The 25,131-nt window shown below is 56.0% G+C and overlaps 1 pseudogene; it reads left to right on the forward strand.

The window, feature by feature from the left end:
* The window catches only part of LOC130038755 (patatin-like phospholipase domain-containing protein 4), a 38,271-nt pseudogene extending 14,622 nt beyond the window's left edge, over positions 1–23,649 (forward strand).
* The last annotated feature ends 1,482 nt before the right edge of the window (positions 23,650–25,131 follow it).

A 25,131-nucleotide genomic window follows, 5' to 3' on the forward strand; every position in this document is an offset into this window, starting at 1 on the left:
CCCTAGGGAGGAGGGTGGGATTCCAGAGGGAAGACTCCAAGGAGTCCCTAGGGTGGAGGGTGGGAATCCAAGAGGGGAGTAGAGAAGCCCCTAGGGAGGAGAGTGGGAGTCCCCAGGGAGGAGGCTGGGAGTTGCGAGGGAGGAGGGTGGGAGACCTGAGGGAGGAGGGAGGGGATCCCCTAGAGAAGGGTGGGAGTCCCCAGAGAGAAGGTTGGGAGTCCAGATGCAGGTGTCCAGGGAGCCCATAGGGAGGAGGGTGGGAGTCCCCAGGGAGGAGGGTGGGAAATCCCAAGGGAGGAGCCCAAGGTGGGAGCACAGTGGGAGGAGTTCAGGGAGCCCGTAGGGAGGAGGATGGGAGTCCCCAGATAGGAGGTGTCATCTGGGCTGACAGCACTTGACTTGCATGGCCTGAACTTGCTCCCGGGCTCCAGAGATGGGCCCCCAGACACACCAGGAGGGACCTCTGAGGCAGACCTGGAGTCAGCCCTGGGCACCGTGGGGCGTAGCCCCAAAGCCGACCAAACAAAATGGTTTTTGTGTGACCCCAGAGACCCTAAAGGTGGAGGAAGGGCCCCACTGGCAGGGAGGGGGTGTGCGTCTCTGGGCTGCCAGGGTCTGAGTGTGGCCTGTGATCTGCAGAGCCCTGACCCGGGATGCCGCGACCAGCCCAGGCGCCATGCACACGGGGTTACTGTGGGCACAGCTCTCCGGGGCAACCTCTAGGGGGGCCCCGCCAGACCACTCTCCGGCCCGTAGAGGTGGCTCTAGGATCTGTAGGTGCAGGGAAGGACCGACCGAATGAACACAAGACACAAGAGACAGAATGCAGTTCAGAATCAGAGAGAAAAAGGGACAGACTTTATTGGGGGCAATCAGGGTATATATCCATTAGTAAGACAGCTACACAAAAGGTCGTGCCCATATATGGTTAGGAAGGTTTGTTTTCACATATCACGCATAAAGTTTATGCGTATCTTGTACCAGACACGAGGTAGTTACACAAAGGGCCATGTCCATATGATTTACCAGACATGAGGTAGATACACAAAGGGCCATGTCCATATGATTTATAAAATTTACATGCATCACGTACCAGACACGAGATAGTTACTTCTTGTTATTACTGACAGCCATGACAGATGTTCTCTCAGGATAACCATACATCAAGATAACCATACATAGCACTGGCTTTGCCTGTTTTGGGGTCACGTAGGTCAAGATGACCATACATATAGCACAGGCTGTGCCTGCTGCAGGGTCGTAGGTCAAGATGACCATACCTAGCACAGGCACTTAGGCCTTGGTCAGTTAAAGGGCCAGCTTCCCACAAGCCTCAGCCCCACGCTCCTTATCCCTACAACCCGGGGCCTTATCTCCACGGCCCACCAACTTACTACCCACGGCCGGGGCCCAGTGGCCAGCCCACGGGGGCCTATGGGCAGGGGCCTGTCTCCCATAGCTAGCTAGACCCGCGCTCTGGCCAGGGCCACTATGGCCAGCGGGCTCGCCCCCAGGGCCCGCAGTTAGTCCCCTCTGACCAGCACGGATGCCCCATTCGCCAGGAGGAGGACTGGGGCGAGGCAGTGGTCTACTGTCCACAGAAAGCCCCCTGCTTCCAGAGGGGCACGCATCACTGTCAGGCCCTGCTAGGCCAGAAGACCCCTCATGGCCGGGTGGTGACCCCCGCTCCAGCCCAGAAGGGGGCCCCAGCGCCCCAGAAGGAGGCCCCTCTGCCTCAGCCCCCAGAAGCAGTGCCCGCCCCAGCTGCACCCGCAGTCATAGGGTGGCCACAAGCCCCTGACGATGGCCAGGTTGTGTCCACCAAGGACACGCAGGCCTATCTTAGTGACGTGGAATAGATAGAAGTTGTGTCCTGCGGGAGCAGCATTCAGTCCATGGATGCGGAATCCCAAGGGGAACCACTCAGCGACATGGACACTGAATCCCAAGGGGAACCACTCAGCGACAAGGAGGTGGATCCACCCAGTGTCCCTGTGACCCAGCCACGTGCTGTGGTGGCTGCACCCCAGGGTCAGACGAACCGTGTACAAGCTGCAGGGACATCGCAGCAGACCTCGAAGAGGAAGTGGAACAACCTTATGAAGCTGCAAGACCCACAGAGTAAGAGACACCAGCCAGGCGCTGGACTGGGCCCAACTGGCACCCAGGGTGCCCCTGTGCCTGCCATGCAGTTCCCAATGGCGCCGCAGCCCGTGCCCCCCAGTGTGCCAGGGCCAAGTGGCACCCAGGGTGCTCCTATTCCCGTGGCAGCCTTTCAATTCATACCTCCGCGGCAGCCCATGCCCACCAATGTGCCACGTCCAAGTGGCACCCAGGGTGCCCCTGTGCCTGCCATGCAGTTCCAATCGGTGCTGCAGCCTGTGCCCCCCAATGTGCCAGGGCCAAGTGGCACCCAGGGAGTCCCTGTGCCCATGCCAGCATTTCAATTCATACCTCGTCGGCAGCTCATGCCCCCAATGTGCCTGGGCCAAGTGGCACCCAGGGTGCTCATGTGCCTGTGCCAGCCTTTCAGTCTGCGCTGCCACGGCAGCTCGGGCCTCCCAATATGACAGGGCCAAGTGGCCCCCAGGGTGGGCCTGTGTCTGTGCCAGCCTTCCCATTTGCACCCCCAAGGCAGTTCGTGCCTCCCAAGATGCCAGGGCCAAGCGGTACCCAGGGGGCACCTGTGCCTGCACCCGCCACCCAGATCCCACAGGTGCCGGAACCTGTGGCCCCCTATGTGCCCGCACCCCAGCAGGGCTTGAAAAGTGCCACCCAGCAGGGGTGGTGCCAGCGGCCACTTGTGGCTCCTGCTACTCTGAAGCAGCCTGTGCCCCCAACCCAGCAGGGCTCAGCCAGTGGTGCCACCCAGCTGATATGGTACCAGCAGCCACTTGTGGCTGCCCCCAACCAGGTCCCACCTGCGTGGCAGCCGTGGCCCTGTATGTGCCCAGACCCCCACAGGGCTCAACAAGGAGTGCCACCCAACATGCATTGTACCAGCAGCCACTTATCAGTCATGCCAACCAGGTCCCACCTGCATGGCACCGCGTGCCCCCCTATGTGTCCGCACCCCAGCAGGGCCTGAACAGTAGTGCCAAGGGGCGAGTGTGGCACCAGGGGGCACAAGTCAGTCGCGCCAACCAGGTCCCACCTGCATGGCAGCGTGTGCCCCCACACGTGACCACATCCCAGCAGGGCTCGAGCGGCGGTGCCACCCACCTGGCATGGCACCTGCGATCTCTTGTTGTCCCCTGTGGGCAGCAAGGTCAGGGTGCTCCAGCCCGGAAGTTTAGGCGCTAGGGGGAACAGGGCTCAGGAGCTGTTGCCTCATGGGGCCCTTCTGGCCTGAGGCCTCACAGTCAGACACCCCTACTCAGACAACTTGGGGCCCCCCAGTCTGAAAGGTTTCTCAGCACCTCCCATTACCATCCATATTGTTCCAGAAATGTCTCCCCATGACCATCTGGTACCCGTCCCTGCTGCCCACCATGGACATGTGCTTTGCCAGACACCATCTGGGCACCCACCCTCCCCTCCCGACCCACCTCCCCACCGTCCCAGAATTTTCTCCCCTGAGTATCATGACTGAACATTGGTCTACACTGTCACCAGAAGGGTACCGGGACTATCCTCATCATAAGGTCAATAGCTGATGATGCTCAGTTACCTTAGATCAACTCCTCAGTGTAGGAGTCACTCCATGAAGTATGTTCTCCTATAGTTTAACTTAGAAAATATGATCGCATAATGTTCTATAATAAAGTTGTTGCAACCTGCGTGGCGCTTGCACTGTGCTTTTCTCTCCGAGCAGGTGAGCGGGCATCACCCCGTCGGGGTGTGGTAGGGCAGGGAGGAGCCGGGTGCTCTGCAGTGCTCCCCATGCTGAGCGCTGACATGCTCAGCGCGGCTCCCCTCTCCACCACGCTGAGGGCCCTTGCCCATCGGTGGGACACTTAGCTCCACTCAGCCCTGCCCCAGGCCAGGCCCTTCCCCCATCTGAAGCACCACTGTGCCCTCCAGACAAGCAGCCGAACGGTTGAGGACCAGGAAAAGAGATGGGGCGGGGGGCTCAGCGGGGGCACCCGCATGGCAGAGACAGCCCTGGGCTCGCTCCTCGTGAGGTCAAACTCCAAACACCTCTAACACTGGGACTGAGACATCGGGGCGTGGGGCCAGAGCCCGAGGACAGTGGGCGGGCATTGGCCTGGCACAAGGCCCACCCGGGTTCCAAGTGCGGCATCCTGTACCTGCCCCCAGTTCCCTGGAATAACTCCCGAGAGCAGTCAGAGGTGACCCTGAGAAGTACTGGGGCTGGTGCCAAACTTGAAAATATTTCGATCAACTCATAGGGGAGGGGTGGGAGGGATCAGTAGCTGTTTTAAAGCCTCTAGGCTGCAGGCAGCGGACCCCAGGGCTGCCCGCTTCTCTCTGAGGACTGCACAGATTATTGCCCGTTGGTCAGCAGCCCCCACTGCAGGGGCCAGGGGCTGGAGTCGGGGTGGAGAAATCAAACCCAGGCGCTGGGAGGGACTGAAGGGGGTGACTGTGAGCGCCGCACAGCCACAGCTCATCCTGACCCCAATGTAACCTGAGCGACACCTGCGGACAGGACACTCGCCTCCTCCTGATGCAGTCTGCTCCTCTGGGACAAGCAGCCAGTGGCCCACGGTCCTGCCCTCCGGAACCCAGGCAGGGACACGACTCTGAGGTGGGGTCACACGGGAAGGGACATGGGCTCAGACATTGAGTCACACAGGCAGGAACACAGCACTCGGAGGAGGGGTCGCACAGGGAGGAACACCGCATTCTGAGGTGTGGTCACACATCCAGCTAAAGTGGGGTCACACAGGCAGAGACACAGGACTATGAGGTGGGGTCACAGAGGTAGTGGGGTCACACAGAAAGGGACACAGGTCTCTGAGGTGGAGTCACAAAGGCAGGAATATGGGCTCTACCAAGAGGTCACACAATTAGGGACATGGGACTCTGAGGTGGAATCACACAGGCAGAGACATGGGCTCTGTCATGTGGTCACACAAACAGGGACAAAGAGTTCTGAGGTGGGGATCGCACAGGCAGGAAGACAGGACTCTGAGGTGGGGTCACTCAGAGACACAGCTCTGAAGTAGGATCACACAAGTAGAGACACAGGACTCAGGTGGAGTTACAGAGGCAAGAACAAGGGCTCTGAGGTGGGGTAACACAAACAGGATCACAGAACTGTGAGGTGGGGTCACACAGGCAGGGACACGGATGCTGAGGTTAGGTCACAGAAGAGGTGAGTCACTTAAGCTGGGACATGGGATCGTGAGGTGGGGACCTTTGGATAGGGCAGAATGGTTTATGAGGCCTTGCAACGAACTGGAAAAGGTCTTCTCCAGGGTCACACAAGTAGAAACAAGGGCACTGAGGTGGGTCACACAAGCAGGGACAGGTATCTGAGGTGGGTCTCATGGACAGAGATGGAGTTTTCTGTGGAGTCACGCAGGCAGAGAAGAGGCTGTGAGGTGGCGTCACACAGGTAGAGACCAGCAGCTGTGAAGAAGCTCTGAAGAGGCTAGGACAGGAATCTCTCTGAGCAGAGGTCACACAGGGAGGACAGGGTCTTTCCGCTGAGGTCACACAGGGACCACAGGGGCTGTGAGCTGAGGTCACAGAGGCAGGGATGGGGCTGTGGGGTAAGGACACACGGGGCTCTGTGGTGAATCAAACGGTGAGGAAAAGGGGCCCCTGACTTGAGATCATAAAAAGATATAAGGTCCCTGAGGTGACGTCATGATGGCCAGAAGCTGGGCTCCTTGAAAAGAGTCCCACAGGCAGGGATAGGGTCATCGAGGTGAGTCACACAGACAGGTACAGAGCACCTGAGGAGAGGTCACATAGGCAGGTATGGGGTCCCTGAGGTGGGGTCACACAGGCAGTATAGAGATCCCTGAGGTGAGGTCACACAAGCAGGTACAGAGCTCCTGAGGAGAGGTCACACAGACAGGTATTGGGGTCTCTGAGGTGAGTCACACAGGAAGGTATAAGGATCTATGAGGTGAGGTCACACAGACAGGTATAGGGATCTCTGAGGTGAGGTCACACAGGCAGCTTTAGGGATCTCTGAGGTGAGGTCACACAGGCAGGTATAGGGGTCCCTGAGGTGAGGTCACATAGGCAGCTTTAGGGATCTCTGAGGTGAGGTCATACAGGCAGGTATAGGGGTCCCTGAGGTGAGGTCACACAAGCAGTACAGGGGTCCCTAAGGAGAGCCACACAGGTTGGTCTAAGGGTCCCTGAGTTGAGTCCTACAGGCACATATAGGGTCCCTGACGTGAATCACACTGGCAGGTAGAGGGGTACTGGCATTTGGCACCCTCACGGACAGTGAGCTCTGTTTCCCTTTACAGCCAGTACCACGTGGATCCTAGGAAGCGCAGAACACAAACCAGAAACCTTCCACACTCCCATTTGGTTGTGTTTCAGAGGTTTGACTCTCATCCAACAAATTTCACAGATGTCAAATGAAGATGGCCAGATGTTCACACAAAACCGATTTTCCTCACCTCTAAATTTGGCTCTGAATACACCCAGAAAATGAGGAAGAATTCATAGCCATAGCTCTCCTAATACCCAGACGCCCACTGAAATCAAAGCAGCATGCAAGGCCAAGATAGGCCCCGAATCACCACCGTTCCCACACGCAGCCTCAAGACCAAATGGGAAACAAGTGTCCAGGGAGGGAGTTCTCACACCCAGAGGTGGAAGGGCGAGTGTCCTGAGGGCGGATGCTTCACAGAGACATGCAGGGGGAAGGTAACGGGACGCGGGTCTCTCCGAGGGGCAACGCACAGCTCACACACAAACGTACTTAGGCACCAGAAGCAAGAAGCTCAAAGACATCAGACACAGGCAGATGCTGAAAGCAGGGGACGGGGCAGACAACAGACATGCAGAGTCTTCCTTCCCCTGAGCGGACCTCGTTTCATTTTGACCAGCTCTAATCATCAGATTTTTAACTTTCAGAAATGAACGGTGACTGAGGTGAGATTTTTCTCACCAATGTCAACCATTCATTCACTCACAACATCTCCCCAAGACAATGCAGAACACGTACAGCAAAGGACAGAAACCATCTGTTTTTTTTTTGGGGGGGGGGGAAGGGTCACAACCAGCGGTTCTGCACTCAGGAATTACCCCTGGCAGTGCTCAGGGGACTATATGAGATGCTGGGAATCGAACCCGGGTCAGCTGTGGGCAAGGCAAATGCCCTACACGCTGTGCTATTGCTCCAGCCCCACCATCTGGTTTGGAGCACATGGAAAGAGCTATTTCTTTGGACAGAAGAATGCAAAGGAATAGTTGGAATTTAGGTTGGTTTTGCGTACGTGAGTGTCACAGCGTAGAAAAGAGATTCACAAAGGACCACAGAGAATTCCGCCTGGAAACTATCTTGCTAGATCTGGGAAGCTAAGAATGATTCTAACTTCATTTTTTAAGAGTCGGGGAAAATAGATTTTATGACAGGAAGATGATGTCATGGACCCATATTAGTGACCATAAAAAAGGTTCCTTACAATGATGGAAAGGCTTATATGTTGTCTGTCACTGACTCAGGGGGAGCTGGGGATCCGATGGGTGACAGGAAAATATCCACTCTCAGGCCTTGGTGAGAAATTGCCAGCTGGCCCCTCATTTACAAGGGCTGCGCTAATGGAAAGTCAAAGTGAAAAGGACGCCCACTCAGAAAAGGGATCTCTGTCAAAAACTGTCCTTCATAAAAAAGAACTCAACGCTGGCTGCATTTGTAAACTGCATTTGGTGGCATAAACTGAATGTAAAATCTGATGCCATTCTGAAGGTAGAGTACCGTGTGTGTGTGTGTGTGTGTGTGTGTGTGTGTGTGTGTGTGTGTATTTTGTTGGAGATTTGGGCAAACGGATAACACAATCCAATCTACACAAGATGCGTAGGATACGTGTGATGTCTGGAATACATGCATCAGAAAAGGCATGACTTGTTTGAAAATCAAATTACTGGGATGGAGAGATAGTACAGTGGGTGGGACACCTGTCTTGCACACGGCAGAGCCCGATTCTATCCATGGCATCCACAGAGTCTCCTGGGCACTGAGAGGGGGCGGGGAGGGGGGTGCAACGTGGGCATCTGGACACTTCATACCAACACTGACTGCACACTGTGGGCATGGGCATTCATCTCATGGGCAAGCCCTTCTCAGTCCCTTTCACTGGATGTCCAGGGATGGACGCGATGGAAAGGGCAGGAGAGGAGGGACTAGCCACCCCAAGCCTCAGTTTACCCATAGGAGAAACCTCACGGGGAGGGGGCATACCCAGAACCCTTTGGAAGGGCTGGATGGCCAGTGCCCATGGAGCGCATGTGGGTCTGGGAGTGACCGCCTGCCTCCTGGAGGCCTCGTGTCACAGGACGGCCCTGCGAGTGACCCTTGATGGCCCTGCTAGGCCCAGAAAGATGCCACTGCCCAAACCCCAGCACGTGGACACTGAATTCTCTGCAGTTCACAGCTGGGGCAGGAAGCAGCTGGACCCAGCTGCCCTCGGAATGATACCCCCAGCTACCCCTAGCTCCCCTCGCAGCTCTGGGCCAGGACCCGTCCTCCTGTGCAGGACCCTGTGCTCTGTGGGGAGAGATCGGGCCGGGGAGCCCAAGCTGCCCTTCTTGGCCGAGTCTGTGTTCCCAGTGTCTGGAGCGGCGCTATTTCCCTGCCCTTCCTATTCCGGCCGACCCAGGCACCATTGGGCATCATCTGCCACGTCGACCCCGGCTGCCACCAGACTCCACAGGCTGTGGAGAAGTTCTGGGGCGTTACGGTTGGTCTTTGGGAATCACCCACGGACTCACGTTCATAGAAAGCTTCTGAGATGTCCCAGACATGAGCATGGACACGCCCGGCAGCACAGAGATGCTCCCCCCACCCGCCCACCCCCCAAAATGTCTCTATTTCCACTAGGCTTTGGGGTTTCCTGTTTGTCTTAAAACAAATCTCCCCCATCAAAGCTTTCCAGCCGCCCCTCCACGCTTCGCCCTTCTTCCATTGGCATCTGACGTCTGATTTATTGCCACAAAGAGCTTCTAAGAATCTTGGCTGCTGCCATGCGGGAGTCTTGGGTGGGGAGAAGGGCAGGGGGCATCCTCAGCTGCAGCCCCACCCCTGAGTCTCGGCCAGGTATGCGCTGCTGCTCTGCCAGATGCTGCCTGGTCCCGCGAACCCCGAGCGCTGCACAGCCTCCGGGAAACCAGCCCGTCCGTCTCGGCGTCCTGCCTGGGGGAGGTCTCGGCACTGACGATAGCCTTCATCATTGAGGCACACCACAGAAGTGAAGTCGGGTGTTTGCCCTGAGCCTGCTGCTGGCGCCCTGCCAGCTGAGATAGAGCCTCGAGTCATCAGAGCAAAGACTCCCTTTCCTCGCGGATCACTGACGTAACCTGCAGGCAGCGGACGTAACCTGCAGGCAGCGTCAGGCACCCGGACTTCAGTAATTACGAAAGATTACATCTTGTATTTTATTGGCTTAACCAGATCAAACACAAACCGAGGTTCAAAGAGTATATACGTTCGACCCACTACACCCACATATTCTTTCAATGGCATGTTCAAAGTCTGTCCATTTCCAATCTTTTGATTCTTTTTTTCTCCTTTGAGAAAAAAAAATTCTTCAAAAGCCTCGAGTAAAGAAAACACATCATTCATTCCGAGGCAAGCCACCCATGGGAAGGATAAAGATGAATGACCGTCTATTTCTATTATTTAAAGAAATAAGAGATTGGAAACACATCGTGTGTGTGTGTGTGTGTGTGTGTGCGCGCCGATGCGTACGTTAACATAGCCAGGTGTAGTGAGGGGTGACTACACAAAGAGGAGTAAGTTCTCTGTTTGCTGCTGCATCTCCCAGAAACACTGGGGGTTGTGGAGCACCAGGACTAGCACCCAGATCCCCAAGCAGCCCTTGGCGCCTTCTCCCCAGCCCCTCCATGGGCGGTTGTGGAGACGCAACACCAAACACACAGAAGCTCCCTCCAAACCCACCACAGCCCTAAACATTCCCGTCATCCCCGGAACAGAGACAAAACAAACTCTATATGACACTCAAGGAGCACGTGCTCCTGTGACAAGTCTTTATCGGTCGTTTGGGCTGTGCTCAGGACTTACTCCTGGCTCTGTGCTCAGGGGACCAAGTGTGCAGGGCGCAAGTGCCCTGCGTGCTATACTATCTGTCCAAGTACATCCTGTGAAGTGCTTTATACCCAAAGATGTAGTGATTCATTTGCATCCTATTTCCCAAGTACTTGGGAACCCTAACCCTAACCCTAACCCAGGTGACTTCAGTATTACCTATAGCCATGAATGCATGTAAGTGCATACATGCATTAAATGCATAATGCATTTAATGCATACCCAAACCCAACACTAACCCTAACCCTAACCCCAAACCCTAACACTAATCCTAACCCCACTCTAACCCTAACCCTACTCTATCCCAACCCTAACCCTAACTCCTAACCCCTAACCATACCCTAACCCAACCTAACCTAACCCAACCCTAAGCCTAACCCTAATACTCCCCTAAACCAACCAACCCAATCCAACCTTAATCCTAACCCTAGCCTACCCTAACGCAACCCCTAACTACTAACCTCTAACCCTAACCCCTAACCATACCCTAACCCAACCTAACCTAACCCAACCCTAAGCCTAACCCTAATACTCCCCTAAACCAACCAACCCAATCCAACCTTAATCCTAACCCTAGCCTACCCTAACGCAACCCCTAACTACTAACCTCTAACCCTAACCCCTAACCCAGCAGCTCCAGTCCCCAATTGGTGGCAGCTAGCAGAGCTGCAAGATTCTCTCTGTCCCTCAGCAGAGCTCCCTGAGACATCTCCCTGCAGGGAGGGAGGACGCCGAGAGTGACATGGGCAAGACGCAGCCCCAGATTACAAAGAGAAGCCTGGGAAAGCCACGCAGACCGCAGCCATGGGCAGTGGGCAAAGACTGAAGTCCTGAAGACCCCGAGAGAACCCCAAACAGAGCGTGTTTAACATGTTTAACCGGCCCAGGGAAACCGTGGAATGGACCAGCAACAGAACACAAGAGAATATGAAAGCAGACACACAGAAAAGTCAGAATGGAAAAATAAACCCTGGTGGGTGAAACGGAAAACCAGAGTAACGGCTGCTGAGGGCAGAATCTGGGAGATCCAGGATGAGGTGCAGAAAACCTCAGACGACAGCAGAAGAAGATCGGGGGAAGAGCCTGAAAAGAAGCAAAGAGGCGAGAAGAGAACTTGGGGGCTGAGTTCAAGAGGGGCAGCGTAAGAATCAGCAGGGTCCCAGAGGGCCGGGCAGGCAACGCTGATGAAGCAGCAATGGTCAAGAATCACCAGGCACTGGAACCAGCATCTGGATGGGATGCTGAAACCGGCAGGAAGTGAATATCTGCTCGACACTGCTGAGACCACAGCTCCATGCACAGGGCCCCGATCCGCGAGAGAGTGGACGGCAGCATCTGTGGGATGAGGCTGGTGTGGATGGGTGTAAGGGGAAGTGGGATGATGGGGTCCGAGCCAGCCACAGTCTGCACAGTGCCAGGTGGAGGAGTCCCAAGGGGAGCCAGGAGGGGGGCACATGTGGTCCCAAGGGCAGGAACAGTGCGTGTTGGGTTTGTCCCCGGCCACCCACACCCCCACCCAAACCAGCCTCCCTGCAGCATCTGAGGGGACTGAGAGCAGACACCCCGAATGTGGACCCACAGAGCGCGGGGAGGGCCACGGGCCACTAGGTCGGGGAAGACCCTCAGCACCAGTGATGGTGGGCACTGAGGCACCTGGGACTAAGCCCTGTCAGGTTAAGGCTCGGGGGTCTCTGAAGGTCTGTGGGGTGCGGGCTCTGGCACCCCAACTGCTGCTCCTACTAGCCCCCACAGCCCCCCTGACACAACAGTGGGACAACCCGCAAGAACCACCTGCCGGCATTCACACGCAGCACAACGCACCCCCTCAGCACCATGCCAGTGTCCTGGGAGGTCCCAGGGCACAATACAGATCCTTGGGACCCCAAGGTCCCCGTACTACACCGCCGGCAGGGACCACCCATCGGGTTCGACACTCAGTGCAAGGAGGCGAGCTCCTCCGGCTGAGACACAGCATTTCCGTGGCAGGCAGCTGCCCTGGGGCCCGGGACGTGGGGAGCAAGATGGAGCGAGCTGGGTAACCTCAGCAGTGCTGCCACTGTGAAGGTGGGCAGACGTGGCCTCTGCACCGAGGGGTGGGGCAGACTGGGGTGCCTTCCCGACTCCACTGGGAATGCAGCAAGGCTCGGCCAGGCCCGGACAGGCTGCCCAGTGCATGCGGAAAGTTCCGTCCACGGCCAGACACACAGGAGCGTCAGGCACCCATCAGGAAGCTAGGAGACGCTCATGCTCAGAGGCTGCGTCCAAGGACTCGCCTCTGTTTCAACTTGCTCTGCAGGCAAGTGTCCATCTGGGCTTGGAAAGGAAACTGGAGAGGGAGTCCGCCTCGGGTCAGCAAGGGAAAGGAACAAAAGATATGTTTCGGGGTTGGGTTTTTTTTTTTGGTAACAATGTATCAGCGCCTTTGTAAAGTTCCTGTGAAAACTCCATTATCAAAGGAGGGAAAAATGCAAGACCCACGGAGGGGGCGGTGGTGAGGGGAGAAAAGTACTTTCAAAACAAACTTTACAGGGTTCTTAATTACATCCCCTGCGGGAACAGCAAACATACCTGCGCAGACACACGTGCGCACGTGCGCAGACATACAAGCAGCTCCGTGGCTCCATGGCTGAGCTCCTGCTGCCGCTGCACTTGTAGCACCTTGTTGGTTTTTTTTGTTATGTTTCACTGTTTTCTGTGGTTTCATTTCGTTTTATGAACGAGTCAGGAAAAATCTTCACAATGATCCAAGGCGCAAGGCTCCCTCCAGAGACTGAATCAATGACTCGCTGCTGCACCTTGCTCCAGAAGGGACTAGAACCGCTTCCTTGCTTCCTTTTTTCTTTTTTTCTTTAGGGGAGAGGGGTGGCATGACGCAGCCCCTCCTGCTGGGACTCAGTACAACGTCTAGATCTGGGGGTCTGCGGGCTGGACCCAGGGCCTCCTGCATGCAAACCGCGTTCTCAGCCCTTTCCACCTCCCTCTGGTCCTGAAGCCCTTTGGGTCCTGAGGGAGTCAGCACGGAGGCTCTCCAGACTCCGCCCTCCCTGCAGGGCAGCACATGAGAATGAGTCCTGGTCACAGCCCCCTCGGCATGAAGCCTCTGCCTCCCCGGGCACTTCTGTACCTCGTGTCCCCCAGGAGGTCTAAGCAGAGAGGGCTCGCTCACAGCAGATAACCAGATAAGGAAGGGGGCCGGGATGCCAGGCAGGAGGCAGCCACCATGTTCGTATGTGGGGGATTTCCACGTCAGACGATACCCGGTTATTTACAGTCAGAGAAGATGCGCCAGGACCCACATCATCCCAATTTCTTGCTGAAAACAAAGGAAACACCACTCGCGAATGACATGCAATTGACTTGCAGTTCGGGGTGGGAGAGGCAACTTTCCAAAGGAAACCGTGACGCGCCCCAGGAGCTCTCTGCTGCCTGCAAAATCCACTCTGCAGAAAGGCCGGCTTCACCCAGGAAGAGACCAACAGGCCTGGACTGACATTCAGAGTTCCTGCCTCCTGCTACTGCGTCCTCTCGTGAAGCAAATTCACTATCACTGTGTGCAAAGTGTGTGGAAAAGGGCAAGTGCAAGGTTGGAGAAATGGACCAGATGGCTGAGGCAGAGTCTGCAGGTAAGAGGCCTGGTGGATGCTGGCAATGATAAGAGTAGCCACTAAGTAGCACTTGGGGTGACCAAAAACAATTTTAAAAAGAGGACAGAAGTCCGGGACAAGATGAGAAAGGCAGCACACAGGATGTATTCTACCTCCAGAGTCCACGAGTAGCTTCATCAGGACAAACACCAAAAATCAAACATCCTGTGACACCCAAGAGAGCAGATCAGGAAGGCAGAGACGCACATGCCCGAGACAGGCATGGCAGGAGGAGGCAGGAGACCGGCTCCCCGGAGCTGGGCAAGAGAAGCAGCCTGAGACCAGGACGCCCCACCAGGGGACGGAGACATGCAGGCCACGGTCTGTCACAGACGTGGACTCCGGACAGCACCAGCAATGCTGGTAGTACGAGACCCCAAGGAAAGTTCTGGAGGAGCGTTTCCTCGAGGACACGGCAGCTGCTTAGGGTCCATGAGCACAGCTTGGGGGAGCCGGAGGCTGAGCTGAGAGGAAACGCCAGCATCGAGACACGAGGGACGCAGACAGCCTCCCCAGCGGCCAGCCAACCTCTGCGCACGCCTTCCTCCCTCTCCAGACCCAGCATGCCCGGTTTCTCTGGGGGTCACACCCAGCGGTGCTCAGGGCTTTCTCCTGGCTCTGCACTAAGGGATCACTCCGAGAGGTGCTCGGGGGACCCTACGGGATGGAGGGGTTGACCCGAGTTGCAGGGCCGAGGTCAATGCCCTCCCCGCCATCCTGTCCCGCACCTCCCCTTCTACCAGGCTGACCACTGAGCCCTCCTGCTTTGTAAGCTTTTGGGCGTGGACGCTGTCTCCGGGAGCCAGACGAGCAGAATGTGCCTGCACAGAGGAAGGGGGGCTCTGTCCACCCACCCATGCGCCAGGCGGGACCAGGTGCCCTCAGTGATGTGCGGGCCACAGAGCTACTGAATGAGCTAAACCTCAACGCACGGCACGGACCTCGGCCTGGAAGGAGTCAAGGGAGGCGCTTGGGGGTAATGTGGGCACCCGGGGGATGGGGCAGTGGCACAGCGGGTAGGGGCATCGCGCACAGGAGACCTGGGTTCCATCCCCGGCACCCCGAGCCTCGCCAGGAGTGATTCCTGAGTGCAGGGCCAGGAGTCATCCCTGAGCATCTCCAGGTGTGATGCGGCCCCAGGACTCGGTGACTGGCTGGGTGGGCTTGGCGAGGAGTGCTCACAGCTCGCCCCTTCCTCTGCTCAGCTCCAGGAAGGTGCTCTCTGCTGTTAAAGCGCTAAAGAGTCTCAGTAACTGCAGGAACATTTGGAATCTGTTGCTCATACCATGTCAACCATTCAAGACACGTGTGTAGATTCCCTTTAGGGCCGTGGGGAGAGCTCGGAGAGCAGGTACAGTGGGAGCAGCCCTCCGCACCACCAGCTGTGGCTCAAGAACCACAGGAGAGAAACATTCTAGCAAGCCTGGGGAGATGACAACAAGCCAGGGGCCTGGATTTCATCCCCAGCACCACACAGTTCCCGGGGCACGAGCCAGGGAAAGCCTCACTGTGCATCAAGCCTGGGCCCGACCCAAACAAAACTTCATCACAACACATGGTGACCCTGTCAATGAAACCCATCGCTCTGGCTGCGTCCCGACAGGGTACTTGAAGCCGACGCACTTTGGAACACACTCTATAAACCCAGGGTCACCTAATCTGAGGCTTTAAACTCAATCTCTCACCTTTCCATCCAGAGAGGTTGGCAGAAAGGAGATGAGGTGAACTGAGCTCTATTTGTAGAGGGGGCAAAAAGGAAGGGAGAACAAAAGAATGAGTAGCAATAAAGGCTCTCATCTTTGCAACATTGTTTTCCTGCGGGCTAGGCTCTCCATTGTAATGGTTCTTACGTGCTACTTCTGAGAGAGTGAAGAATTCATCGTCTCACAAAGACAGCTCGCCAGTCTACCCACCCAGACTTAAGGAGAAGAAGCCAGTTCACCAGGCTTCCGGGATGCTCGATTCTGAGCTGCAGAAGGTGGCATGCTTGCAGGAGAGATGCGGGAACAAGCGGAATGCCGGAGGAATGGCAATCACCGCTGGGGGAAAGGAAACACCTCAATTTGAAAAAAAAAAAGAAAAAAGATTAATCCCCAGATAAATGTGTTCTCTGCAGAATTTTAACCACTGGGAGCCCAGAGGAGAGATGTGTTTTCTGAAGCAGATGACCCCGAATTCACAGGTCTCTTCTCCTCTCCATCCAGGAATTAATCTTCATTAAAGCTTTGATGAAGCTGTTCCTGCAGCCTTCTGTAAGAGTGAGACCCACCTTGGCCGCGCACATGGTCCGCTCCTCTCCAACTCCAGACACGCCTCGTTACACCAGGGTCACCCTGAGCATGGGAACAGACCCTGTCCAGGACTTCCCTGTCTTTGCAGCTGTGAGGACAATTATCTCATAACTGCGGATACAGAAACAAAAAAGAAACAAAGAAAAGAACAAACGTTGTCTACTTAAAAAATAAGATTCTGTGCCAACGGGAAAAGAATTTGACAGATGCAGAACATGTCTGGGGCGCTCACTGCTGCCTTCGCAATGGTGGCGAGCCAAAGGGGCAGACAGAGGCAGGCACTGGGGGAGGGAGGAGAAAGGGGCAGAGGGTGAGAGAGAGGCGGAGGGGAATGGGGTGACAGGGCGCCAGGAAACTGCCAAAAATGCTGGGGCTGGAGAGTACAGTGGGCAGAGCTTGCACACGGCCCAGATTTTGCCCTTGACCCCACATGTAACCATCCTCCCACCCCGTCAGGAGGGACCCCGAGCACAGGCCCAGGAGGAAGCCCTGAGCCTTGCCCAGCGCTATCCCTGAAAACCAAACAACCACCCAAGTCACACACAGTGAGCCAGGACGTCTGTGCCGAGACCGACGGAGATTCAGAGGAGGACGCCTGGGGCGGGTGGGTGGGGTTCCCCTGTCACGGCCAGGGCACATCCGGGCCCCCATCGACCCCGGAATGTGCCAAGGAGCTCACAGGTGGAAATCGTGCCAAACGGGGACTGGAGCAGGGGTCACTCAGTAGGAGGGGGCAGGCCCAGGAAGGAAACAAGGTCAGAAAGGGCGCAGGGTTGGGAAAAGGCCAAGGAGCACTGATGTATGAGCACGAGTTTCTTGGTCAAGGATCTAGGGCCGGAGAGATATGAGAGTACAGCGGGGAGGGTGCTGGTCTTGCACTGACTCAGGTTTGAGCCCCAGCTCTGTGTAGGTGATCCCTGAGCACAGAGCCGTGAGTCATCCCTGAGCACTGCCAGGTGTGGCTCCAAAACCAAGAGGGAAAAAAACAAACCGAGGATGATGCCGGGACACGAGAACTTCTCTCCCCATTTCAGTTCCTTGCAGGTGTTCCCTGGCAGACCTCCAGGGTGAAGAGTAGCCTGAGCCCCGCCCCCACTAGTCTCCTTGCCTCCAAACCCAGAGGGTCTCGCTACTTCCTCTCAGCCTCAGTAGCGAGAGACGCCTTCGGCATAAACATTGGGAGTCAAACACACAGTGCTGGCTTCCGCGAGTGCCATCTCCTAACCAGGACCGAGGCTTCCTGATGTCTCAGAGAGAAACGCCGCCGTCAGCCCCAGGCGTGCCCTGAAGGCGCAGGAAGGCAGCAGGTGGAGAGTGTGCATCAGCCTTCCAGCCCCCACGGACCACAGATTCCATCCGCCCCGGGACCAGCTCATGGGCCCCTGGCATTCAGTTCACCCCGTCAAACTCAGGAGGAGGGGGTTCTGAGGCCCAGTGGAGGGGGCAGGAGAGGCTGCATCTGAACCCATCTGGGCGGCTTCTAAGGGTGCTGTCGGGAGCCCCTGGGACAACGGGAAAGGGATCATTTCCACCGGGAGCCTCTGGAGACCCGCCACAAAGGGCAGTTTTGCAGCGTGCAGGAGCTGGAGGCTGGAATACTCCGGCTCTCACGGAGTTCCCAGGATCCTCAACCCGAGGGTACATTTCCTGCACCGAGAAGCTGCGGGGACTGAGATCCAAAACCATTGACTCAGATGTCAAGAGAGGGGTGCGGCAGGGTGATACCATTTCACCGAAACTCTTCAGTGCCACCCTCGAGAACATCATGCGACGACTGGAATGGGAAGGAATGGGAGTGAAGATAGATGGTCGGCAACTACACCACCTCCGCTTTGCTGATGACATTGTTTTAATAACACCAAACATCAGCCAAGCAGCACAAATGCTGGCCGACTTTGACCGTGAGTGTGGAAAGGTAGGACTACAGCTGATTCTTACGAAGACAATGTTTATGAGAAATAGCCTTGTTCCTGACGCCCCATTCGCTCTCAATGGAATGACCATCTCCGAATGCAACAGCTATGTGTACCTAGGTCGAGAGGTCAACATGACAAATGACCTGGCACCCGAGCTGCGCAGGAGGAAGAGAGCGGCTTGGAACGCCTTCAAGAACGTCCAAGAAATAGCTAAGAGGACGAAGAACCTCTGGCTCCGGGCACATCTCTTTGATTCCACTGTTCTTCCTGCATTAACATATGCCTCAGAGACCTGGGCCCTACGCAAACAAGATGAGAACGCTATTCAGGTCTCCCAAAGAAGAATAGAAAGAGCTATGTTTGGAATATCACGTTTCACTCAAATGAGAGAACGAATCCGGAGTTCTGACATCTGTCGACGATCAAGGATCAGGGACGCTGTCTCATTTGCCAAGGTGTCAAAAATCAGATGGGCTGGTCACGTAATGAGATTTAAAGACGACCATTGGACTAGAGCTGTTACCGACTGGATTCCACGGGATGTCAAAAGACTGCGTGACCGCCCACCTACCAGATGGTCAGACTTCTTCTTCAAGATCATGAACGATCAGTTTGAGGCCCTTCATGTTCCCGGAGCGAACAGATGCCATTGGGCTACACTAGCACGCGACAGGGACAAATGGAGACGTTACTGGCGCCCGCTCGAGCAAATCGACAACTAATGGGAAGTTAAGTGATTAAGTGATTAAGTGAAGTGACTCAGACCCAGCCCCAGAGCCTGGACTTGATCCCAGCCCCGCTGTGTGGACTTGATCCCAGTCCTGAGCCAGCACGGAGGAGCTGTGACATGGGCAGCAATGAGCCAGGAACTCCGCGTGGCTATTCCCCAGGGATCCGCCTCTGATTGGGAGTGGGGCAGATCATATAAAGTTATACAAGTTTTAATACATAAATTCTTTTTACTATATATGCAAAAATGCTGTGTATTTCTATTTTATGCACCTGTACAAGTAAATATAAATACATATGTCCACATATCTAGCTTCTAAAGACATATAAAAAAGACCAGCCGCCAAGCGTATCTCCTGACATGCTTCTTAAATACTGGGTGTACTTCCAGGCAGAGAGGCTGTGGGTCCCAGCCCCAGGTAAGCTCTGACGGCCAGGAAAGCAGGGGGTGGGGACCATGGAACGCACAGTTCACTCGCAGGACACCTGGGCGTGCCCGTCCCTGCATGTCCCCCAGAATAGACCCGTGAAGATGTTCCCTGCTGGGGCAGCCCAAGGGTCCAGACCAAACTCCTTAGTAGCAAGGCCGTCTGCGCCAGCACAGCACCCGGCATCCAGTACCCACAGGCTCCCTGCAAGAGGGAGCCTGCCAGCAAGAGCGCCCAGCACAAAGTGCCCTGCAGACTGAAACGCAGGGGCTGAGCAGGCAGGAGCATTCCCCTGTGGTGCAGGCACTGACCCCGCAGCACTGAGCACCACTAGATGCCCCATCTACCCCCTCGCCCCCCAATAAAAACCCACAAGGACTCTGCCAAGAGCCTTACAGCCTGGCTACTTTGAGGGCTGGGAGTCACTAATTGTTTGTTGACTTTTTCCCAGAGGAGAGGCTGGCTCTCAGAGCAGTGAGCTAATCGCCAACTCACTGCTCTCCTTGCCAAAACAAGCATCTTCCAGTGAGTGCTGGAGGGTCTCTGATCCCTGAGGGCTACCTAAAGGAGCCTGGCCCCCTGCTTGGGATGGTGACAAATGTCCCCTCTGGCTGCACTCTCAGCAGAGCACTCTGGAGCCAGCTGCCTGTGGAGCACGCCACCCCCAGCCCCCTGCCCAAGCAGCGCCTCAATGCCGGCAGAGGCACCTTCTCTCTCTTGCATCCACCCCACTCATGACCGGCTCTGCAGACCCCGTTACTGGTGCATCCTCAGAGGAGATGCAGGTCCAGAGCAGGCTCTGGGGCCCGTGAGGTGTGGAATCATTCTTCTCTTGACAACTCTAACTCCACCCTGTACCATTCCATCATCCAGGCCTGGAGCACAAGTAGGGGGATGGGTGGCAGAGATGTCTCCGGGATCCGCATCCCAATAAGCACAAGAGAGAGTCACTCTAGTACAAAGATGCACATCCTCGTAAGCGAGAGAGAGAGAGAGAGAGAAAGAGAGAGAGAGAAAGAGAGAGAGACTGAGTCGGTCTCCATACAAAGATGCACATTACAGTAAGAGAGAGTTGCTCTCAGTACAAAGAGGCACATCCCAGTTATCAAGAAAGAGAGAGAAAGTGAGAGAAAGAGAGTTACTCTCAGTACAAGGATGCACACATCCCAGTAATCCAGAGAGAGAGAGTCACTCTCAGTTCAAAGATGCACATCCCAGTAAGTGAGAGTGTGTGTGTCACTTTCAGTACAAGGACGCACATCCCAGTGAGGGGGGGGGGGGAGAGTTGCTCTCAGTATAAGAATGCACATCCCAGTAAGCGAGAGAGAGAGAGAGAGAGAGAGAGAGAGAGAGAGAGTTGCTCTCAGTATAAGAATGCACATCCCAGTAAGCGAGAGAGAGAGAGAGAGAGAGAGAGTTGCTCTCAGTATAAGAATGCACATCCCAGTAAACATGAGAGAGAGAGAGAAAAAGAGAGAGAGAGTTGCTCTCAGTATAAGAATGCACATCCCAGTAAGCGAGAGAGAGAGAGAGAGTTGCTCTCAGTATAAGAATGCACATCCCAGTAAACATGAGAGAGAGAGAGAGAGAAAGAGAGAGAGAGTCGCTCTCAGTATAAGAATGCACATCCCAGTAAGCATGAGAGAGAGAGAGTCACTCTCAGTACAAGGAAACATTCCTGAAAACACAGAGCACTGACTTCTGCCCAGCACCCTACTCTTCTCTCTTTTTTTTTTTTTTACACCTGGAGATGCACAGGGGCTACCCCTGGCTCATGCACTCAGGAATTACTTCTGGCAGTGCTCAGGGGACCATATCAGATGCTGGGAATCGAACCGGGGTCGGCCGTGTGCAAGGCAAACGCCCTACCCACTGTGATATCACTCCAGCCCTTCTTCTCTTTTTGAAGCTTAAAGTGAGGCCATGAAAGATTCCAGGGCACGGGAGGGAGAGTACAGCAGATAGGGCGCTTGTCTTGCATGCAGCTGACCTGAGTCTGACCTCCAGCACCCCATATGGTCCAAGCTCTGAGCATTACCCAATGTGGTCCCAAAACCAAAACAATAAAATAAAAAGATGCATGGCACTGACATCTCATTCCTTCTTTGACAAACTGGCAGGCTACCGAATGTAGCCTGCCCACACGGCAGAGTCTGGCAAACTCCCCGTGGCGTACCCAATATGCCAAATACCAGTAACAATGATGGGTCTCATTCTCCTAAAGAGCCTTGAATATAATCTCAGGGCTAGGACGAAGGAGACGTTACTGGGGCCTGCTCAAGGCAATCGATGTGATCTGTGATGGCATTCACACACACACACACACACACACACACACACACACACAGCACCCACAAATGAACAAAGCAGAATGTCAGTCCCTGCAGCCGCTGGCAGACACACAGGGCCCTGTCGCTGGAAGTGGCACACACATGGTCAGCAGGGCCTGTGGAGGACCCCATGCACCCCTCAAGGCATTCAAGCGGGTGATCACTGGGCACACGGCCCACTGACCATTGGAGTAGGATGGGGCAGCTCTGCCTCCTTGCTCCACTTCCCAGGCCTGCCGGGTTACCGTCCCTGCAGCCGTCCCAGGCTCACTGGGGGACAGGCCAGGCGTGCGGCGTGGGGGATGTGGGCAGTGGGCGGAGCAGAGAGACGTCTGTCCCGCAGCCATAGTGCAGGGCATAGGCAGGGCAGCCGAATCTATGGTTGTTCGCCATAAATTTCTCTTAAATCAGAAAAGCGTCTGCAGAGTGTAGTGAAAACGCCATGGCCCAGCCAAAGGGCTCACAGGAAAGCGGGAAGAGAGAAGCGAGTCTATTTCCATTCTTTCACGAAACCTGTTGGTGCTAGGGAGGCTACTGGCGGGGCTGGATTCCAACCGTGGACCCCTGGGGGTCCCCCAAAGCACAGCCGGGGGTGATCCTCCTGCTTCCCATTCAAGCCCCTAAGGTCTGCACAGTGCTCCCAAGCTGGAAAGTCACAGAAATAAATGAGAGATGAGGCAAATAAAGGGCCAGAGAGATAGTACAGGGGTGAAGGCACTGGCTTTGCGTGCAGACAACCTAGGTTCAATTCCCTGCACCCCATATGGCCCCCAAGAACCTCACCAGGGGTCACTCCTGAGCACAGAGCCAAGAATTGCTGTACCCCTGGGGATGGCCGAAAATTGGGAAAACGTACCAAAAAGGCGGGGAGGCAAATACACGTGCTCTCACTTCTTCCTGGCTATGTGACAGGCCTAAACGGGGGCGCTGAGACCCAGGGGTCATTTCAGAAGCCCAGGACATTCTCACGGCGGGAACAACTCTGCCCCAGTCACAGGGCCCTCGTGGGGGAAGCCACCCCTGTAAGCCAGCCAAGGCCCCACCTGCCTCTTGCAGCTCCGTGCCCCTCGGGCCTGCTGGTCGCTGTCCACAGCACGGGAGTGTCTGCACCTTCACTGTGTCCATGACAGCAGAAAGTTCGGGACCGACCCAGGCTGGCCAGACGCACAATGATAACTCAGAAGCGCCAAGGCAGCCAGGCCCATGGGCTGCCCTGCCTGCACCTGACCTGTCCACCACATGGTCAAGCCGGCATCGGCCTGCCCCACCTTCCATTGCTACACCCATTCTGCCCATCCAGTCATCTCCCACCCACCATCTACCCCGCCCACTAACTGTTCCACCAATCGAATCCAGCATCTGACTGCCCCGCCTACCATTGCCTTACCCACCTTCTACCCAACCAGTCACCTGCCCCATCCACCCTCTGCCCTCCCACCACCTGCTCCACCAATCAAATCCAACACCTGACTGCCCCGCCTGCCACTGCCACGCCTATATTCTGCCCAACCAATCACCTGCCCCATCCACCCTCTGCCCGCCCAGCATCTGCTCTACCAATCAAATTCAGCACCTGACTGCCCCACCTACCACTGCCACGCCAATATTCTGCCCAATCAATCATCTGACCCATCCACCCTCTGCCCGCCCAGCATCTGCTCTACCAATCAAATTCAGCACCGGACTGCCCAGCCTGCCATTGCCACGCCTAGATTCTGCCCAACCAATCACCTGCCCCATCCACCATTTGCCCGGCCACCACAAAGCCCGCCCATCATCTGCTCCACCAATCAAATCCAACACCTGAATGCCCACCTGCCATTGCCACGCCTAGATTCTGCCCAACCAATCGTCTACTACATCCACCATCTGCCGGCCCATTATCTGCTCCGCCAATCACCAGCAGATCCACACAGGTTCCACGCACCATATTCCATACCCGCCTTCTAGCCCACCAGTCATCTGCAGCCCACACATGCCCCACCCACCACAAGCCACGCCCATCATGTGCCACACCCACCTCCTGCTCTACCAATCATCTGCCTGCTCACTGCCTGCCATTCCCACCGTGTGCTCCGCCCACGCCTCCCACGCCCACGCCTCCAGTTAATGCTTTCTGCTGAGGACAGCGCCTCCTGACCTCGCCTGCTCTTGGACAACGGCCTCAACCAGGGCCGTTAGCAGAAGCTACCGTCATGTGAGCCTGAAACAGGACGGAACTCCGGGAGCTCTCTCACCAGGGCCTATGCCAGGCGCCACCACCCCCCCCTAAATCCTGGCACCTGTGGTCTGGATGACAGGTGCCGCTGTTGGAGTCGTGCAGGGATGAAGGGGCCATGTGACCCCCAGGCCTCGCCTGCAGTGCATGCAACAGAGAGAACGCGTCTGGGGCCTCCTTCCTGGGCAAGACCTGGCCCTGCTGTGCTCACCGGCCAGCAAGCCTGCCTTGGTCCTCGCTGAGAATCCCCGGCTGGCTGCTTGCTGCCCACAGCCTGCCAGGTCCACCCTGCGGCCCCACGCAGCAGGAGAACCCTGGGCCCTGCCTCCAAGCAGCAGCTGTGGCTACGCCCAAGGAGGGCCCTGGCCGGCACAGGGCACCTGCTCCAAGAGCAGCTCTGGGGAGGGCTTATTTGCACAAGCTGGTGGGTGGGGCGGGGTGACCCCAGGCTCTCCCCAAGGTTTCCACCAACACAGCTAATCAATACCACCTGCGGGTAAGGACTTGGCTGCAGTGCCAGGCCACCACGTTCCTTCTAATTACTTAGGGGGCAGGAGATTTTTATAGGTAGAGCTCAGGGCTGGTTGTCTTTATCAATCCCAAGGAAGCCTTAATCCCCGCAGACATTTGGATATGTCAGACAGGCATTACTACGTCGGAATAAACCCCCAGGAAGGACTGTGCAATTCACTGCAAAAACAAAAACAAAAGGGGGGAACCCAAAGCAAGTTATTAAGTCCTAACTGAGCAATTTGCACTGCAATTCACCTCCAGCTAATTAAAATGTAATCAGGGTTCCCTCAGCAGTTTGTCTTCAGAAGAGAAATCATGCCAAGAGACCACAAGAAAAGGCTTTCACGGAAATTGGCTTGGTCTAAACTCCTGCTTTAGCCCGCAGAAACTGTAAAACAAATCACAACAGCTGACAATTCAATAAAAAAAAGTGTGTGTGTGGCGGGGGGGAATGCTTCAGCTTGGTTTGGGGCGGGCAGGCCACGCAGCAGTGTGTGTGTGGGAGGGGAGGGGGGGTGCTTGCAGCTGAAACCTGAGAGAGCCTCCAACCAGGTGCCAGCCAGCCCAGGAGGACAAGCTCCCTGAGGCCTCTCTCTGGAGCCCAGGGTGGGGCAGGCAGACACGGAGAGCTGCCAACTCCAGCCGCATGCCACGTCAGGCTTCTCAAGAACAAACAGAAGCGCCCGGGCAAACTTCGCGGAGGCTCCCTGGAGGCAAGAATGGGTGAAGCCAGGGACAGGGACAGGGAGAAGCGCCCCCACAGAGCGCTGCCCTGCCTGGGGACCAGGGAAGTGCCCCCTCACTCCCCCGTGAGAGGCACGCCCGATTTATCCCGAAGGACTTGGTGGGAAGTGGGCGCTT

This window comes from Sorex fumeus, unplaced genomic scaffold (genome assembly GCF_029834395.1).
Source record: "Sorex fumeus unplaced genomic scaffold, SorFum_2.1 ptg000079l, whole genome shotgun sequence".
Lineage (NCBI taxonomy): Eukaryota > Metazoa > Chordata > Mammalia > Eulipotyphla > Soricidae > Sorex > Sorex fumeus.